This window comes from Pocillopora damicornis, chromosome 7, assembly GCF_964200805.1.
Source record: "Pocillopora damicornis chromosome 7, jaPocDami1.2, whole genome shotgun sequence".
NCBI classification, from domain to species: domain Eukaryota; kingdom Metazoa; phylum Cnidaria; class Anthozoa; order Scleractinia; family Pocilloporidae; genus Pocillopora; species Pocillopora damicornis.
The window spans coordinates 17,315,083-17,334,414 of NC_142676.1; the positions used below are offsets into that span (position 1 = coordinate 17,315,083).

Here is a 19,332-nt window from a genome sequence, read left to right on the forward strand (position 1 = left end):
CAGCAAAATTGAGCCAAATTGAACCAGTTTTACAATATGTTTTGTACACTTAGAAACTCAAGGACTTTCTCTCCTTTACAATTAAACATCTGTCATTTTCCTTTATTTTTTCTTGTGTATCTTTTTGTATTTTAATGTTATATTTCTTCATTTCCGTTTCATTTCCGGTGTAATTAAATTAAGTTGGTTAGGAAAAAAATATTGACCCGCCTCGAATAGCATTTGCTATCTGCGCGGGTCAAAGAGATATCTTGTAAATATGTTTGAAAATAAAAATAAAAGTGAAGTGAAGTAACAAAATGCTCGAGTATGGGTGATTGTTATCAGCCCTTATTTGTGGCTTAATTAGTGCCTGTTTCGGTCCAAATTGTCCAGTTTCAACTGGCCAGTTATAAACAGTTGTAATCAGACACGTAAGAGCGAACAGATCTACCCTGCTGAGCTTTTGAAGTTGTCTTTAATTCCATTTAGAAGAGTATCTCCTTGTAGCTCGGTGTCAAAACTCGTTTTCTCTTGATGAAAAGGAATAAAATTGACCACGGTTGGGTACGTTTTCAAAGAGGAATTGAGTTTGTTACAGTTAAATAGCTCGGAAAGAATCAGGTGGAGGATAAGCACGAGCTGCTATTTGGTTTATCTTTAGCTCTTTGTCCAATTCACTTGTGCTTCGCGCAATCTACCTGGTAAACCTTACCTCCGAAAGTAACTTTCTTTTTTAACAAGTCTAATCTTCCTCTGATCTGGATCATTCTAGGAAAAGCTAAATAAAGACAATGAATAGCTATGTGCCCGCCCAAAAGCCTCAAGCCCTTGTGCTCTGCAAATTGTCTTCCAATTCACCTGTTAGAAACATTTCCAAGCCGACAAACGCGTTAGGAGCGATGTCTGTTGTTATCACAATCAAACCTTGATGTTAAGCAAATTGGTGATAACCTGCATATTTGCCAACCAATTTACAAAGCAGATAATTTCTTGCAAAAATTACTGGTGGAAAATTGCTAGAATTTTGTGAAACGTCGTGCATTTTAATTTAGGAGTGAGAGAAGTTCATTCAGCTTCAAACCCTACTCAGTAATTTACATAGCGTCAGGCGGTTTTCTTAGAGAAGAACGGAGGGGGAAAAATAAGGATCGCGCTTTGCGTTTTATAAAATAACTTTTAAGACATACAGCGAGGTGAACTCTCATCGTAGGATTTATTCCCTATATAAAATATGCAAGGAGAGTGATCTTGTATTTCGCTTGGAGACCCGAAGCTTTATCGGTGAGAAAATCAAAGAGAAAGATACTTTTGGCCTTTGCTGCTGTCATCTAATTAAGCTTGTTTTGAAAACTTTCGTGCAGACGGTCACATCAACTTTAGAATCTTTGCTTTCAGATTGATAGTAAATCTACATGTGTTTACCTATAGTTTTATGGTTGTTCAAGTGGGAATAATATCAGCTTACCTCTTGTTACTTCTGTGGTCTGTTTCCTTTTTCTGAGCAAAGCCGTGTTTTAATAGCTAAGGAAAATGCTCTCAATTTCATTTTAATAAGTTGTGGGAGGAGATAAGTTAGAGAATTAAAGAGGACGCATCGATTCATCGATTCTATATATTATATATATAATACAAAACAGAACAGAACAGGAATGATGAAAAATATAGCCAAACTGGCCTAGCTGTTACAATTCAAACTAATCATGACGGTGTCAGAGCGACTGCGATCATGTTGCATGGGGTCCACTGCGGCTAGCTCATCATTGCGATCTCCGGTCATCGCAGAGAAGAAAGCCTCAGAAATTTCATCGGCCGCCCTTCGAGTCTAAGAGTTTGCTCTGATATCATTTCCAAGGCGTTGAGTGGAAGGCCACACTAGTCAAAACAGGCGAGTTCTACGGTGCTGTCATCCCAAGCAATCTTCATGTTCCTGTGAATTCGGCTGTCGTTCATTCATAAAACATACGCCTTGAGCAGTTTGTTTTCGAATTGTCCTGTGAAAAAACTCGTTGAACCTTGTTGATTTATGAATTTTGATGGCTTGACATTTTTTACAGCTTCAGTCTTGTTTAACCAATCAGATTATTTGAACCATTTTAAAAAGGATTCTGATTGGCTTCTTGTAGCGTGCTTAATAAGAGTACAAAGAATGCTGACCACACTGTTGTCCACTTTGAAAATAAAGTTTTTTTTGACAATTGAAAGTTATGCGTGAGCAATTTAACGGATTCTTCATTACAAAACAAAAAAAACCGTCTTGACTGTACTTTGTTCTGTTGTAAAGCATTTTTTAAGCAGCTAGAGTGCTCAAGAAGTGGGGAAAAACACTCGACCACGTCTCGTGTTTCTCCTTACTCTTCTTTCGTGCTCTAGCCGCTTCCTCCGTGCTTTACAACAGAAGAGAGTTGAGTCAAGGCCTCTCTATTTGTTAAATAGCAATAGAAATGTAATGGTGAAATATGTTTTGCAGAAGAAGATCCGAGGCTTTCACATCTTGAGCTGGAAATATCGCGAAGAACTATCACACTGATATCACACGGTGCGATTGTTGTGCTTGTTTTAACAGAATTTCTGCCTCCAGTACAGGCTTTCAGATCATGCTAGAAAGAAAGGCATATCGCCTCTATGAAACCAATCAATATGGTTTCTGAACCTGTTTTACCATAAGTCAGGAATACTCGGTGTTAAAGCTGGCAGCAGTTTGATTTAACCTCAAAGGTCAGTTTAGTTTTTATACCGCTGCTTAATCATTGTAGTCAGTTCATTGTCTTAAATATATGTTGCTATTTTTTTTGGCAACTGGAAGTTTTGTTCCATTGCAAGTTCGCCCCTAACTAGCGCCGCAAGTTGGCCTGCAGTTAAAGCGAGTTCGCTCCGACATCTACCATTTCGCCCCCAAATCTTTCAACTCATTTTGCTTCGGCAGTACTGATTCCTTTTTTGTCTAAATCATGTCGAACTTTCAACAGAGCGGAACCTTCATAAACGTTGTGCTTTTTTCTCCCTTTGGTTTAACATTTCGCGCATTCAGGCGACTCAAACTTTTCCCGCTGAACTGAAGCAAATTTGTCACAATAAAATTTGAACTGAAGCGATAATTTTCTATGTGGCTTTGGCCGAAGCAAAGGTCTCTAAGGAATATAAAAGTAAAATACTTTTTCACAGGAATAATTTATGACAAAGATCTCTTGCCTTTTCCGCGATATTCGAGAATACGAAAATGACTTCGTAATCATCGGTGTATTTACGACACCAAGTGTCGCGAGACTATTTTACTGAAACAGAGCGACCATCAGTTATCACGGATGAAAATCTTCTCCCCCAGAATGCAGAAGAACTTTCATCATCATCATTATCATCATCGTCAGGTCAAGCTGACTCGGTATTCCATGACACGCTCCTTCCACATTTCTCTGTAATCCATTGCAATTGGTAGTTCATCAAGTCTGCATCCTTTGTCATCCATCAATTGGCCAATTTATGTTGGTTACAGAGTAATACATCCCCTGCTAGTTCTTTTTTACTGCGCCATCAATGCACGGGGAATCTCATCCTTTGTTGCTGTGGTGATTTACTGATTGGCGGGATGTGGCAGTAGAGCTCTTCATTTGTGGGGTGGTTCTTCCACGATCTGTTTAAGGCAGTGCGTAGCATTCTAGTGTATGCTCTTTCTATTTTCTTTTCCAGATGTGTTGTTAAGGCCCAGGAGACTGAACCATAAAAAAGGACGGTCTCCACTGCTGCTCGAAAGAAGTTTCTTTTCAGAATGTCTGGAAGGATCGATTACCATATCTTGTCCAGTTCATTTAGAGCATCCCACACCTTTCCTAGTCTGATGTTAACATCATGTTCGGTAGAGGCGATGTAGCTTTCACTTGCTTTATCTTCTCACCATTGAAACTCTTCATCCCTTCTGATGCATCTTGATTGAAGCAGATGAACTCTGTTTTATCTGCATTGAGGTAGAGCCCTATCTTTTTTGCTGTTCTTTCAATGCTGTGTAGCAGGAATGTTGTCAGCATTGTCTGCATCTGTTATTTTCATAGCTGGGTAGCGTTTGCTCTTCCGCTTTGCGAGGGTAAAGCCAAGTTCATTGTTCTTGTCTAGAGCTTTACGCAGTACACAATCAAGACATATAAGGAATATGTATGAGGCTAGCGTATCACCGTGGAGGAATTCAGCACTGATATCGAAGAAGTCTGTGTCTCCATCAGGGGAGCGAACCATAGAGCGGGTGTCCTGATATAGTATCATGATGGCATCCACTGTTTCCTTGAGTATTCCATGGGCGGATAAGATATAAAAACTTTATCTTCTCAGAAGTTTTCCCCTTTTTTTCTCCGTTAGTCATGTGCGAATGAATGTGTTTTGAGTCTCTCCGTGATAATTGTGGCTGTGGTTGAAACATGTTTTCTTTTATAAAAGGTCTTATAAATTTTTGAAAAGGTGATCGAGAATCGTCTTAAGATATTTTTACGTTTACATTTAAACACAGGGATGACTACATTCTTATCATTCATTGTAATATAATTGTAACTTTAAATAAGCATAACATAAAGCTTGCCAGAATATAAGAATCTAAATGATCGAAAAAAAAGGTCAGAAAAGATATATTGGTATATTTCCCGGCAGCTTTTTCACAAGAAGCGAATAGGTGATGAGCTAAAAAGATACTTAAAAAATTTATGAATCTAAAGTATCAAGACTTAGAAACTATGAATTCAGTCTTTTATCGTTAGTTACAGTTATGGTGTGGGTTGATAAGCAGCAGGTGATGTAAAATTTCTCCTAATTTTGAAAATGCAAATTGGAAAAAAAAAACAAAATTCTTTCCTGTCATTGCAGAGACGAAATTTCAATTGACGAAATTTCCTCTATTCCAATAACGGCTACAACTCTGGAGGAAGATCTTGATTTCTGAGGAAGCATGATCTATTTTTTATTATATAATAAGCTCAGTTATGCACGCATTCTGATTGGTTCTCACCTATGATCTATTGGAGGACAGATGTATAGATGACGTCATCATTAAAACTTTTTTCCGTATACTTTAATTCTTTATTATATAAAACAAATAGATTCCAAGTTGCCTTGCGTCTGTTCATTAATAGATCACAGAGGACGTCAAAACGTGGTAAGAAAATCAGTGACACACTCGGCTACGCTTCATGTGCTACTTTTATTAGGGACTTTAAGATCCAACAACGCGGACGTGACTGAAGCTGACCGGAAGTAAAAATACCAAAATGATCACCGCAGCGCATGATCATGACGTTTGAACTGTTTTCTTCGAAAAGCAAAGCATATTCTTCAATCGTAATGATATTAGAGGCATAGCTGGCCAGCAAAATTTCGCGAGTTTCTTTAAAAGTCGCCATTTGCACTGAAAACAATACTATAATCAGTTTCTGTTGTTCAGAAATAAAGTAATTTCACTACTCTTTTTATTCTACCCGCGGGTAGCCGCGTCGTTGAATCCCGCCATCTTAACTTAAAATTTCCCGCCACGAACACGGCGTCCTCGACACAGGCCCCACGCGGCTTCGGTATATTTGACGACGTCCGTGTTGTTGGATCTTAAAGTCCCTATTATCTGTTACTGAACAGACGCATGGCAACTTGGAATCTATTTGTTAACGGGTTCATATGAACTCTTTAGAGAAGAGCGTGTAATTAATCATTCAGATAATCAATATTATTATCAAATATATATTTTTAATTAGGCTTTCCACGGCTAATAGAAAGGAAAGGAAAATTTAGCGAATGAAAACTCTGATATCAAACAACAAAATTCTTGAGCTCGTTTTGAGTAATGGTAAAAGTACATCGCTTATGAATAACAGTGTTAACAGTTTCCCTCAAAGTTCAGTTTTATGCTGTGCTTAAACGTCTGTTTTTTTCTTTATTTGTCAATTTTTTCAAGCTTAGTCGACAATTCACTGATTGCTTATAAATCTTCATTTTCCCTTTCCTTTATCCGTGTGAAAGCGGGAGTGTCGAACTCGAGACTGCCTGAAGTAAGAAAAAACAAACGGATAAGGGTAAGTGAGTGGGGAATTAAAAAATGATAAGCTTTGAACTTAAGCTAGAATTTCGTATGCGGCTATATAAGCTACTAGGAATATGTAAATGTATTTACATATTTAGTTAGACAGTCACTTTTTCATTATTAATGCATGAATGAGAAAGTTTGAGATCTATAGTTGAAGAAGCGTCGGTGCGACAACAGATACTACTGCACCAATCCTTGTCTCAGTGGAGGGGTGTGTCCGGAGATTTGCAACACTCAATGCACCAGGTTTAGCTGTACCTGTCTTGACACATCCTCTGGTCAGAGGTGTGAGAAGATTAAACATAGAGTGATAGAGTGGACATGCTATGATGAAGTTTGAATATCAAATATGAATTGATTTTTCGCCCTTTGTCATCTCTGGCTGATCCTGTTACACTTTTTAGTCTAATCAAATTGTTGTTTACGAACCAATTTTTATTGCAGCATTGTCCGTTAAAAGTTTTTCCGGAAACAGATTTTGGTTTTAATTGCTGATCATAGATTCCACAGAACACTACCTTGATGGTTGTCTCGTAAACATGGACTAAATTTAAAATACGCTCCTTCAGAGACGTTTAAAACCTTCTGATGATGCTATATAATAGGTACAAGAAACTTGACTTAGGCCTATACTACACTCGGTCTTTTTACAATTTACATCAAGTCCCTGATATAGCAAAGCTTTTATGTACATATTTACCACTTAAGAGAGAGACTAAGTTTCTCACTGCACTTAGCAAATTCAATTTCGATGGAGTTCTCCGTACTATGTTGATTATTTATTGTGAAATCAATAAACCTAAACTCAAATTAAAATAACGAAGCTGACACTTATTTTCAATCATAAGTTAAGAGAATTCGTTTAATAGGACGAATTAAAAAATAGAAAAGCCCTGCCGAGGTATGGATGCCGTTTTAAAGATGTCATACAACGCTGAATAGTACACTTTCCGGGAAAGGTTCACGTTATCGTGAGTGTATCACAAATCCCCTGACACACCCTTCTGTTGAAGCAAGGGTCGGGTCCCATCAAATTCATTTGGAAGGTACCTATAATCCCAGTTATACTTGCGACGAGAACATCTTTCTTGATTAAGTTGAAAAAAATTAAAAATTCCTTTCATCGCTTCAGCTTTTCTTGCCTTTTAAAAATTGACTCGTTCTTATTAACACCACCTTGCACTCGAAATCATGTTGTGTTACCTATACCAAGAAACTCCGCGATGACTGTAAAATTGAATACAATAATTATGGGAAGGATTTCTCTTTAGCGCCAATCCATCCAGATTTTCATCACTTTCGAAGCCGTTTTGGGTACACAGGTCACCAACAAATTATAACTGTTTTCTCAGAAAAGTATACCTACTTTGTTGACGTCTCATCGCAGTTATAACCGAGTCCTTAAAATTTATATTCATAGTTACCACTTAAGAGAAATGCTCATGATCACGTTACGAGACTTTCAAAATTCATGGCACATCGCTTTGGTCCCCCTGAACACTATTTTAAACTATCGTTGGATCCTAAAAAAATTATTTAAACTTTGCATTAGTCGGTTGCTCGAAAATAATTTGGATAGATAAACTGATGGCGCGCTCAAAGAGAGTTTTCTAAGCCGGATAAATACGAAAAAGGAAAGTTTCATCGAGCTTTCGACGTTTCAAATTTACATGTATTATCAGAGAAATATCAAATGAAAAAACTGAAAGCTTCGTGGAGATTAAATTACGTCCTAATAGACGCCTTAAAACGAAAAATTCATAGTTTATAACAGGGACACAACATGTCTAAGGTTGCAGATAACATTGCTCTCGTGTATATCTATATTCCTCACTGATAAAGAGCCAGTGCAAATATCTGAATTATTATTAGAGGCTTTTAGTTCAAGTTCAACTCTTTAAGTGGACTCGACTTGTAGCCGGTTGCAAGATGTCATTGTTTGTTCTTAGCGTTGCTTCAATGGGTCCTTGTACTTCGTGGGCCAGTTTGCCTTTTCTGAAAAAAAAAAATGAATTCACAGAAAGTTACACGTCATATTTAGCTCCAAACCAGTGTTGGGTTGTAGAAGCATTTGATGAAGTGCAGCGGTGAGTAGGATTCATTTTTCCGTCCTCATACTCTCCGAAATTGTATTCCGCGTCGATTCCACCTTGGGTTCCATCAAACTCACATCCTTTTTCTTTGCTTCTGTAACTCCTTATGGTCCAAGACGTAGTTGATTTCTGTCTTGTCAGGGCGGTGCAATTAGAACAATTGATTCCTCGGATGTTAACATATTCATAATCTGACAGCTGGTCCAGTTACCAAAAATGTCATGACCTGCCAGTTTTGCGCGTGCGTAGTCCGTATACTGCAGACCATCTGTAGAAAAGTTACAAGTTGCTCTCAGATGTGTGGAATGATCAGCAAGAGACTGCATCTGTGATGATGATAGTCGGTACCCGTTCCAATCCGCTTTTTTTTTGTCATTATTAATCTCAAAATTTACGCCAAATGGTTTATCCTCAAAGGTACCTTTTTTAGCCAAGGAAAACGACTGTATCAGTGTCCATACAAAACTTGGTTCAGACTGCAAGTCACAGTAAACAGAAAACGGATATTTTTTTGAATCAAAGATGTCGTATTCTCCTGATTTCGAGGCACCGTACTTAGCGATGTCCTCACAACTCGTTGGCTTTGTCCTCTCACACCGCTGACCAGTATATTTGTCAGGAAAGCCACATGAAAATCGGACGCCGTGAGTGTCACATATCTCCTGACATACCCCTTCATTGAGACAAGGATTGGGTCTGCAGCATCTGTTGATGCAGCGATGCTTCCCTGAGATGTCTTTGCGTCCACCCTACAACAAAATTTAACCTTTAATTAGCTTACTGTTCTTTCGATGCCTTTTATTATGGAAGCCCATTGAATTTAGTTAACGCACGCACACGAGCAATCTGCATGAAGGAAGGATGAGTGAAAAGGTAAATGTCAGCTGTTTTTTAAGGCCAGAAAATTGCGTAGGTTTAACTTGTGTTAAGGATTTTCAAAAATTCTGAAATTGTACGATTTTAAAATTAAAATTTGCTTGAATTGTTGTTTATTAGAATTTACGGCCAAAAAATTGCTCAGCTTCGAGTTTAAATTCTGAAAATTGTACGATTTTAAAACAGAATCTTCTAGTGACCAAAACTTTTGGTACATAGCAAAGCTTCAAAACAAGATTTTCCTCTCTGATTAAGAGTTCCCAGCGTCGCAAAGCCTCACCTGAAGTCAGAAAACTCCTTGTTTTTCGAAACGAGTCTTATTCAGCATATTTTGTTTCTATTTTGAGCTAAAAAGGTCTATCTCAATCGGGATAGAACGGAAAAACAACATTTAGTGATAGTTTTGAATACTCTCGGCTAAACTCGACGGGACTTTTATCCAAAGTGAAACTGCACACGCCATGTTATGGATGCACGTGTGTCCACTACATAAGGATTTTATCATGGTAGCTCCCTTAAGATATAGGTAGGCCTTGCGCGCGCGCTATGTTATGATAAAATGTAAGTAACTAAAAAACTAAATGCTAACACAATTCTATCAACAACTCACGATTCTATCTCTCACCTTCACCGTGTAGCTTCTCACCAAATCATAATAATTTCCTCCTTGACTCCATTTCATCGCCGCTGGCTCCATGTCTTTGTTAGCGTCGTTGAGCTCACAGTTATTTTCTTTGGTTAGAGGGAAATAATTCATGGATACACACAGGCAGTCATCTTTGCACTTCATGTGACACTGGATGGCGCTGTGGAATGTCAATCTTTGAAACACGTGACCCTCAAGAATGTGATTATAGACGACATCCTCGTCGATAACAAACTTGAATTTTTGACAATTTGCTGTTGGCTGCGCCTCTTTGGTGTGAGCGAGCTGAGATACCAACAACATCGCATGTAGATAGCGAAGAACACTTATGGTGGACCTTAAAAACTTTCAAATAAGATGGATATCTTAGTTCCATAATTATACTAAGGCATGTAATATTTAGTTAGTAGCAATCAGAGTACGTCTATGCAGAGGAAAGGTAAAAAAATTATGAATAGGTACGTGATCATACTATGGTGAAACGCGGTGTAAACGCCGTTCGAGACGTCCGGCCTCAGGTGACGATAAAGATCTTAATCAGTGCCTTAAAGTTTTCTCTTCTTTTGACGCGGCCGTGATTACGTAATGCTTATTGGGAAATGGACCATCGTTTTCTGGGATCGAATATCTCGATGACAGATTGAGAAGCTGATATAAAAAATTGGCTGAGATTGAAATGAGAATCTGAGGTACATTGTGCATGGCGCACTAGATATTTTGATATCTATATATTTTGCTGTGTTGATAGTGGAAAAAAGTAACTTAAAACTTATCGAATAAGTCATGCCGCATGAGTTTGTCAATCAACTGAGTAGAAACAAATTACACGTTGTCTCTTCTCTTTAGTAGTTCAGTAACAAACTTTTGGTTTTAAATGAGTACCATCTCTCTGCACTTACCTTAAAATGTCGATTCATTTTATGGCTTCAGTAAAATCCTTCGAGAAAGGTTTGCGAGCGAACAGATGTAGTTGAAACTATATGTATGTCCGGCAATATCGATGCACCTTTATATTTGAAAAATAGAAAAAAAGCACGAGAGTGAATCAATTTAGATCATGGGTTCTGTGGTAGACGTTACCAAGAAGACACCCGAAATAAACAATTGATATGATATTGCGATACTGTTGACATGGAATTCAATAGAGAGTATTTCACAACTAAAAATTTGCATCAAATAACTGAAATCCGTCACACAGCGGTGATCACAAGAGAGACTATTCAGTTTATTTACAAAGATTTTCTTCTTACGAAAATTGGGTTATATTATTGATATAAAACGTGCGATAAACAAACAGAACCTTTTCGCAAATACCAGATGCTTCAAATGTGTGCGAAAACTCTAACACAGATGACATGCAAAAAAACACGAAAGTTTTCTGTCAACTTTTTTTCCAGCCATTTTGTCGCAAGGGTTGCCTAAAATACATCGATTTTTTAAGATAGGAAGTCATGTGATGTAAGAATGTTTTCAAGCTGGCAAATGCGTCATGAACGATGTCTTTCATATGAAAGAAAATGATCCTCGCGCTTAGCATTTTCTGTAAAATCACTTTACTAATTTGGTAGATAAACCGTGATATTATTTTCATCTTAGAATTTATCCCTTTTATAATGTACCTTGAGTGTACTTGTATTTGGTTTGGTGACCTAAAGCTTTCTACTCCGCCCTTGTTGAATTCTTACGAAAGTATTCCTACATATATTGGTCATTCGGCTGACATTGGATGTTTAAACGCAAACAGTTGTATTAACGTTTTTACCTGGATTAAAAGCAGATTTTATCTTGTTGAGCTGGCTGTCCAAATATGAATTATCTCAACTTACCTCCTCTTTCCGGCCTCCTCTGTCTTTTCCAATTTTGGCTTTGCTCCTCGATATGAGGTGAAGACTTTCACCTTTTTAACATTGAATACAATTAACCTTCACAATAAGAAACGGAAGAGAGCAGAAACAAAGAATGGAGGTCGCCATCACCAAAATAAAGATACTTACAGCTGGGCGCCAAAACTTATTGTCCCACAATTATAAGGAAAAAATTTGACCAAAATATTTTCGTAAGTTTCCCAAGAGTACTTAAATGCGATTCAGTTGAATAGGGGTTTTTCTTTCTTTTCTTTTAACTCTCCACAAAAGGGTCTTAATAGCTAAAAAACCAGAAAAAGAGTTATACCTTCTTTCTTACCGTCCTGGGGGGATATACGTCGCAGTGTGTCTTTTAATTCTTTTTGACTTATAGTGATCACAAACAAAACAATTAATTTCACAACAAGAAGCGGTAGAGACCAGAGACAGACAAAGGAGATCGCCAATACCCTTCTAATCTTTAAATTCAGAAAAACAAATACTTACAGCTGGGTGTCAAAACCCGTTGTCTCGCTATTGAAAGGGATGAAATAAACATTCGTTTTGTACGTTTCCACAGAGGAATTGATTTTGCTACTGTTAAATAGCATTGAAAGAGGCAATTGAAAAATTAACATGAATTATCAATGATGGTCGATCCGGCTCCAGCTCTTTATTTCCAGCTGAGCACTGATAAATGGGCTCACAAATAAAATTTCTTAACTTTAAAATTTAAAGTTAAATTTCTTAACTTTAAGAAGTAATACTGATCTTTATGCTCCTATAACCATCACTCTTCTAACGTTGTGGAATTGAAAAAAAAAACATTTTTTTTAAGCTAACAATGAAGTATGACGTAGTTCTCTCAACTATTTTAGGAAAATTCAGCAACAGAATCTTTAAGAAAACCGTATGACATGCAGTTATGTCTGTTTGTTTCTCAATTGAAGTTTCCAGAATTTTTGCGATTAATTGAAAACTGAGCACAATGAAGTTGAGTGGGATTCCACCTAAGCAAGTAGCCATCAAGATGGTGATTCCTTCGCGAGCCTTCACAAGTTGTCCAATTAATGAAGAATTTTAACGGAGAGTATCGAGAGTCGTCTTAATATACTCCATGTTTAGATTTAAACGCGGGGATTGTTAAGTCCGTGTCACTCATTGTTATATAGTTGTAACTCTAAATAAGCAAATATAAAGCTTCCCAGGAAATCAGACTCTAAATAATCGAAAAAAGGATATATTGGTACATTTCCGGCAGCTGATTACAAGAAGCGAATAGCTGATGAGGTTGAAAATTACCTAAAAGATTTTTGAATCTAAAGCATCACGACTTCGAAACTATGAATTATAGGTATTTACAGTTATGGTGTGGGTCGATAAGTAGCAAGTGATGTGAAATTTTCCTAATTTTTAAAATGCAAATTGAAAAAATACAAAATTCTTTCCTTTCATTGCAGTGACAAAAATATGTGTTATTTTAGTATCAGTATCATTAAGCCTAACTCCAAGCTAGACTACACGATGCATAACATAAAATTCTTAAATTCTATGATGTCCTTGTGCGTGTTTATCAAGGTTTGTCGATGACTAGCGACTAGCTATTTATAGCTTTTAAAGGACCTCGATCTCATAACTGTTTATTCCCATAACGGCTACAACTCTGGGGGAAGATCCTGCCTTTCTGAGAAAACATAATCTATTTCATATTTTTTACAGGTTGATTTAAGAAGATAAAGTTCACGAGTTTTTAAACTTTCCCCTTGGTATTAATTTTAAGTTTATTAGAGTTCCGGCTCCCTCCTGGGCTTTTATAATTCTGACCGTTTATTTAAAGTGTCGTAAATGTAAAAATGTGGCTAAACGAAGATGTTATTTCTTTCAGTAGTCATGTTATGTACTTCGTCATAAGGTTTTAGAATTGTTTAGATTTGTGTGAATCGTTTTTTGCCGCACAATTATTTTGCAGATATATTACAATGCAGTCAAACCATCAATTGTTAAGAGACGTTTTCAAAATAAAGCATAATAAGAGGATTTAAATTTGATGGAAGACCAGGTGGAGTCAACTACCAAAACAATTTCGGGGACCTCAGAAATTAAGTCTTTTCTGCTCTTATGCTTAGGCTTCTTTCCGCGTTTTTTCACATTCCTCTTTTTCCATACTCCCATTTTTCATACTTTTCGTTTTCCGCAATCCTCATTTTGCACAATGCTCATCTCCACGCTCCACACTCCGCACTCCTTGTTTTCCATACACCCAAAGTAGAGGGAAAAAATATGAATCCGACTCAGCTGCACTTCATCAAATTCTTCTACAGCGCAGCACTGTTTTGGGGCTGAGTTTGACGCGTAATATCCATGGATTCATTGATTAAAAAAAAAACAAAACAAGAAGAAGAAGAAAAGTAAAATGGGCAACCCATTCAAGAAACCATGGAACCAAGGACAAAAACAAACAATGACTCCGTGTAACTTTAATCAGGTCCATCAATTGAGTTGGACTCGAATCTTACTTGTCTCTTTCTTCGCTCACTGAGCTCTCCCGGACCTGGCGAAACAACAGTGTCCCTGATTGGCACAGCGTCGTTTCTGAAAAAGCACTTCATCGTTATCCCTTAGACCTCCATGCTGTTTAGTAAGGATAGGTTTCGCTCATAACATGATTCTTCAACATTTGCCGAACAAAGCGACGTATACCTCCAAGTTGTATCTTTGAAATCGTGTCTGTGTCTGCGGACAAACTGCACCCATTTTCCTCTCACAGTTGGTATCGTTCAGGAACTGAAACATCCTGTGCCCGGTGTGAACGATGTTTACTGACAACTTCGCTGGTCAGGAGCAACACATTAGCGCCCACGTTTCCACGTATCTTTCATACTATATTCGATCTTCTGAATTACCAATTATTACTGAATTCGATCTTCTGTCATCAAGTGACGTTAGTGTTTTTTTTGTCAAATGGTACTTTGGCCGCGCAATTCGAATACCATTTTTGAAGGGAAAATGGCATGACTTTAAGAACTTGTACAATCGTCAATTTTAACACTGAACGTTTCAAACTTGGGAAACCTGTATTTCAAATGGTAAACTTTATAACTAGAGAAAAAAATTTTGCTTCATGGTCACTTGGATTTGTATTTAATAATGTATTGACAGCGCGTCCAACAGTGTAATGTTCCTGTAAATCCAAAAGCTTAAAGTAAAAATCTGAAATACGACTTTGAAAAAGACGAACACAAGTTCGTAACGTTACTATGAGCATCAACTGCTCACAACTGATATGTTAATATAATAAGATGATGTCTCACGTTATGTACAACAATCCTGAATGACGTTTACACTTCACTGGTGCTTCTCTTTACAAACACCTGCTCCAACTACTTTACCTACTTTATCTGCTAGATTTTGGACATTTCAAAAATTCTTTAAGAACAAGTGCAATGTTATAAAGAAAGCAGTGATCCTAACGAAGCATTTAAGTACCTTAGTCCTTGTAAAAGAAAGACTATTGAGGGCTTCCCACAGTTATGTATCGAGTCCCTAATATTAAATCAAGCAAAGCTGTGCATTTTTATCACTTAGGAGAGATTCTTAGCATCCACTTGCCTCTTGGTAAATACCATTTCGAGAGAGAGTTCTCCTCACTGTACGGATTATCACACGCTATTAATTTAATATCTCAGGGTCTAAACACAAGCATTTCAACTTACGATTAGTCGCTTGCTTGAAAACATTTTGCATAAATATACACATGATGAGTTCTAAATACGTTTTCAACGGCGAATATGAAAGAAGGTCAATTTTATCGACCTTTCACTTTTAAGATTTAAGTTCGCCATCTACGGAATATCACATGAAAAGATGAAAGTGCAGGTCAAGAGTTTTTGTAGAGAGACCACCTACTGACTTACTTCAACTACTAAAATATGGACGCTGTTCATCTAAGGTTGCTTAGGACGTCTCTCTTGTGCGTGTCTACATTCCTCTGTGATAAAGAGTCAGTGTAACTATCTAAAATATTAAACGTTCAGTTGAAGTTCAACTCCTAAGGTGGACCAGACTTAAATACATATGATGTCAGTGTTAGTTCTTAGCCTTACTCAGATGTTTTCTTGCTTTCAGTTGGCCGAGTTCCCTTTTCTGTGAGAGAAAATGAATTCGCAAAAAGTTACTCGTCATATTTAGCTCCAAACCAATGCTGCGTTGTAGACGCAGGAGAAAACGAGCAACGGTGATCCTGATTCATATTGACGTCGCCAAATTTTCCGAAGTTGTTTTCGTAGTCGGATCCACTCGGTTTTCCATCAAATTCACATCCGGCATCTATGCTACCGTAACTCCTTACGTGCCAGGCCGCATGTTCCCCTGTTTTGTCAGGGCGGTGCAATTAGAACAACAAATTCCTCGGATATTAACATATTCGTACATCTGACAGGTGGCCCAGGTACCAAAAATGTCATGACCTGCCAGCTTAGCGCGTGCGTAGTCCGTATACCACAGACCATCCGTAAGAAAGTTACAAGTTGCTCTCAGATGTGTGGAGTCAATAGCAGGAGACTGCATCTGTGATAAGGATAGTCGGAACTCGTTCCAATTCACTTCCCCCTCTTCAATATCAATCTCAAAGTTTTTGCCAAACCTTGCCTTCTGGAAGGCATTTTTCTTAGCCAAGGAAAACGATTGTATTAACGTCCAAACAAAGCCAGGTTCAGACTGCCAGTCACAGTAAACAGAAAACCGTTCATTGTTTGAATTGTAGATGTCGTATTTTCCTGATTTCGAAGCATCTTTTTTGGCTATGTCTTTGCAGCTTCTCGGATGTTTTATCTTCTCACACCGCTGATCAGAGTATGTATTAGGACAGGTACAGTTAAACCTGGTGCTGTAAGTGTCATAAATCTCCTGACATACCCCTCCATTGAGACAAGGATTGGTGCGACAGCATCTGTTGATGCAATGATGCTTCTCTGGTGAGTATATGTCTCCACCCTACGGCAACATTTAAAGGACTTTTTACCTCACCATGCTCATCGAATTGGGTTGGCATGTACTTTATAGCAACCATCGACAAATCTCACTGGAAGCGGATCGAATTGATAACAAGCAGTGCGAGCAAAGTATATGTGCGTGCAACACATAGCGGGGTGCCAGAAAGGAGATGAAATGTCCGCCACAAAGTAGATTTGAAATGCAGTAATACAGCTATGGTTCAGTCAACGATGTCTTTATGAAATTTGTTGTCACTTTTGTTCTGCCGTCCACTTTGTATTACAACATGGCCGTTGAAAAAAAAAAAAAAATTTGCGAGAAAAAGAACGGACCCAATCCTCTCTCAGCCAAATCAGTGTGTTTGGGTTTTGTCTAGACCAATCATATCGCAGACAAAACGATATGCCCAAAATTGTCTTTGGCCTGGACTGACATATAACACCTGTTTTTTAAGGAGTACCGGAAAACTTGATTATGTATAGGAAATCGTATGAACGCGAGTGCATTTCGTGATTTATGGGCACGAGTGATGTTTTGAAAGTTCTCAAAATTGCACGAGTGACCATAAATCACGAAATGCACGAGCAGGTTCATACGATTTTTTATTTATTATATTCTCGACAAAATTACTCCATCGCGCTACTCTGCACGCCTTACTTCCATTTTTGGGTTTACTTTTCGTTTAGTCGCCCATGTTTGCCAGACATTTAACCGGGTCTGTGTAGCTTTCAACGTGTTTTTGTTTTTCGCATTTTCTTTAAGTTGCTCAACGATGTTTTGGTTTGACAAAGAAAACCGGCTGTCAGCCATTTTTTTTTATAATTTGGTGTTCAAATTTGGCGCTTCCCCGGTGTTTCCATGGCAACTTCTCCGTATTGCACTCTATAACCTATTTATGCATTCATCATTGACCAATCAGAAACGCGATATTTTGTTGAGTATATAATAAGTGGGAATATTTATTTTATTTACGAAAATTCATAAATAAAAGAATAAGGAATTAAATAAATATATGTTATTTGCCGGCTGGGAGGTCCGTATGGTGAAAAACTGTGACCGAGGTCTTGAAAATACTGCCCGAGGCCGTAGGCCGAGGGCAGCATTTTCAAGACCGAGGTCACAGTTTTTCACCATACGGACCGACCCTTAGCCGGTAAATAACATATTTATTGTTTTTAAACTTGACGAAATTCTCTCCGAAAGAACCCGAATGATTTAGGGCTGTTAATACGGCAAGATCTTCCAGAAACTGAACAATTTTTGAGCGAGTAAATGGTAGTTAAAATAGAGGTGAAGCAAATTAAAGAGAGATGCCTCAGCGAAACATTTTCATTTCCGTAACGATAAAGGTGATTTAAAAGGCTTCCAAACAAACTTTGAAACATTATTTTTACAAGTATCTGTCACAATCTGACACCTGTCAATTAGAGAGCGCGTAAGAAAAAAAAAAGCATAAGAGCATTTGAAAAACAACGGAACTGGTTTGGCAAGGACTGTCACGACAATGTTTTCTTCAAAATCAGTCAATAATCTAACGGAAAGTATTATTCACTCTCATCGACGATTCATTCATGTACGAAGATTTACCTCTGTTCATTAAGTAAACGGCGAGGAAAGTAATTGTGAGTAAATTCAACTTTTTTATTTTGAAGTTGTGAGAGTTCGCTCGTTTGTTTGCTGCAATGGCGTGTGTAAATCTCGTCTTTCCTTCACAAAAACTAAATTCGAACGGCACACTCCAACGAGACACAAGGGAATTTAATGCGGCCTTTTCTCAAAAAATTCCTTCAGTTTCTGTTGTGTAATTTACGGTACAAATGTCCAAATTGAACGGAATTGGAAAGACTCACCGGGAGCCTATATTTGTTGTAGAACTTAAATTAAAACTTTGCTCGCTCTTTCTCTACTAACAATTTTTTTCGAGAAAATTCAGATATTAAATTAAAGTTCCATCGTTCAGTTTAACTGTAATCAAATACCTCACGTTTTAACTTTCTGGGTACTTTTTGTGAACGATTAAAATTAATTGCAGACAGTTTTTAGGCCGCTTGTCAACCAACGTAATGACACTATTGTTTATACAAATTCATTCTGAAACCAATATTTTTCTGTCAACCAAAGTGATTTGAGAGAGAGAAAAGAGAGGATTCATAAGTTATTTATCGGCTTGAGGTAGTGACCGACGTGTTTGCTTAAAAATACTGCCCAGCCGGAAAACGAGGTATATTTATGAAAAATGACAACGAAAGTTGGGATGTACTCGGCGATTCACGAAAGCGTTACCGTGGCCCGTGGGCAGAGATAGGAAAATACTGACCGGGTAAAGAACCAATCAGATTGCAGGATTCGTTACCGTGCCCTCTAAAAAAACAGTAAACAATGTTATCTCACCTTCACCGTGTAGCTTCTTACCAAGTCATAATAATTTCCTCCTTGCCTCCATTTCATCGCCGCTGGCTCCATGTCTTTGTTAGCGTTGTTGAGCTCACAGTTATTTTCTTTGGACAGAGGGAAGTAATTCATGGATACACACAGGCAGTCATCTTTGCACTTCACGTGACACTGGGTGGCGCTGTGGACTGTCAATCTTTCAAACACGTGACCCTCAAGAATTTGGTTATGGATGACATCGTCATCGATAGCAAACTTGAAGTTTTGACAAGTTATTGCTTTCTGTGCCATAGTGGAGAGGGTCAAATTGAATTCAAACAGCATGACTTGGAGATGATGAACTATGCCCATAGCAATGGCGCTATTGATGCGAAGGAAAACAAATAATGATTATTTCATCTGACAAGCATGGGATAATCTGGAACGAAATGAATAGATATTTGGGTCTCTTGCTTAAAA

At 37.9% G+C, this 19,332-nt stretch overlaps 2 pseudogenes; both read right to left on the reverse strand.

Annotated features, from left to right (window-relative positions):
• Positions 1–6,562: 6,562 nt before the first annotated feature.
• LOC149042897 (uncharacterized) lies at positions 6,563–10,425 on the reverse strand (annotated as a pseudogene).
• A 4,289-nt stretch (positions 10,426–14,714) lies between these two features.
• LOC149042898 (uncharacterized) lies at positions 14,715–19,164 on the reverse strand (annotated as a pseudogene).
• Positions 19,165–19,332: the final 168 nt, after the last annotated feature.